The sequence below is a fragment of the Pantherophis guttatus genome, chromosome 10 (genome assembly GCF_059756535.1).
Source record: "Pantherophis guttatus breed Tessera chromosome 10, ASM5975653v1, whole genome shotgun sequence".
In the NCBI taxonomy this organism is placed as follows: domain Eukaryota; kingdom Metazoa; phylum Chordata; class Lepidosauria; order Squamata; family Colubridae; genus Pantherophis; species Pantherophis guttatus.
The window spans coordinates 5,809,643-5,811,467 of NC_142072.1; positions in this window are offsets into that span (position 1 = coordinate 5,809,643).

The window sequence follows — 1,825 nt, forward strand, 5'->3', positions numbered from 1 at the left end:
TCTAATTCTAATTCTAATTCTATTCTATTTCTATTTCTATTTCTATTCTATTCTATTCTATTCTATTTAATTCTATTCTATTCTATTCTAATTCTTATTCTAATTCTAATTCTAATTCTATTCTATTCTATTCTAATTCTATTTCTATTCTATTCTATTCTATTCTATTCTAATTCTAATTCTATTTCTATTTCTATTCTATTCTATTCTATTCTAATTCTAATTCTATTCTATTTCTATTTCTATTTCTATTTCTATTCTATTCTATTCTATTCTATTTAATTCTATTCTATTCTATTCTATTCTATTTAATTCTAATTCTAATTCTAATTCTAATTCTATTCTATTCTATTCTATTCTAATTCTATTCTATTCTATTCTATTCTATTCTAATTCTAATTCTATTCTATTCTATTCTATTCTATTCTATTCTATTTAATTCTAATTCTAATTCTAATTCTATTCTATTCTATTCTAATTCTAATTCTATTCTATTCTATTCTAATTCTAATTCTAATTCTATTCTATTCTATTCTATTCTATTCTATTCTATTCTATTTAATTCTAATTCTAATTCTAATTCTATTCTATTCTATTCTATTCTAATTCTATTCTATTCTATTCTATTCTATTCTATTCTATTCTATTCTATTCTATTCTATTCTATTCTATTTAATTCTAATTCTATTTCTATTCTATTCCTATTCCTATTCTATTCTATTCTATTACTATTTCTAATTCTATTCTATTCTATTCTATTCTATTCTATTCTATTCTATTCTATTCTATTCTATTCTATTCTATTCTATTCTATTCTATTCCACTCCATTCTAATTCCCAGAGGCCATGTGAGAACACAACCCATTCCGGTGCAGCCAGCGCAACTTCTGAAAATTGCACAAGAACAGGGCGTGCTTTTGAGAATAGTCGTCGGGTGTTGGTGAACACCCGCCTGTCACCCAAAACCTTGTGGCGTGTCCCCTTTGACAGGCGTGTCATAAATTCACCATCATTTTCCCAGGGTCAGGGCTCAGCTCTGTCTCCCTTTGAGTCCACCTCGCTCGTGCTAAAGCAAGAGAGATTTAGTTTCAGCAGCTCTTGACACTAATCCCCAAGGCACACCTGCGTCTCTTGTGGGGAGGCTGCTTATGGGACTTAAGAGGCGTCCTGTATTTTCTGGCCACGTTGGAGGATGGTGAGTAGATTTTGCAGAAGACTCACCTTCAAGGCTTCAACTACCTGATGGTCTGATCAAGAACAACCTCAAGTTTTATGGAAATTGCTAAATAGACTCCATGCCGGGGTAGGAAGATCAAAGGTTCATCTAAGAAAAGGGGGCTTCCTTCCCTATAGAAGATTCTCTGTATGAATTTGGAGAAGAGCAAAGCATCTCACACATGCTATGGTGCATACCATGCCCTACCACATGTATGAAGACCTCATGCTGGTGAGAAAAAAAATACTGTAAACATGGCCCAATACTGGGCATATGTCATTTAGTTTTAATCCTATTTGTGTTACATGATTTTTCCACGTGCTACCCTTTGATCATCGAGTTTATTTGCTCAGTATTGAAGGTAAAGGTAAAGGTTACCCTTGCACATATGTGCTAGTCGTTCTCAACTCTACGGGGTGGTGCTCATCTCCATTTCAAAGCCAAAGAGCCAGCACTGTCCGAAGACGCCTCCATGGTCATGTGGCCAGCATGACTCAACGCCAAAGGCGCACAGAACGCTGTTACCTTCCCACCAAAGGTGGTCCCTATTTTTCTACTTGCATTTTTTACGTGCTTTTGAACTGCTAGATTGGCAGAAGCTGGGACAAG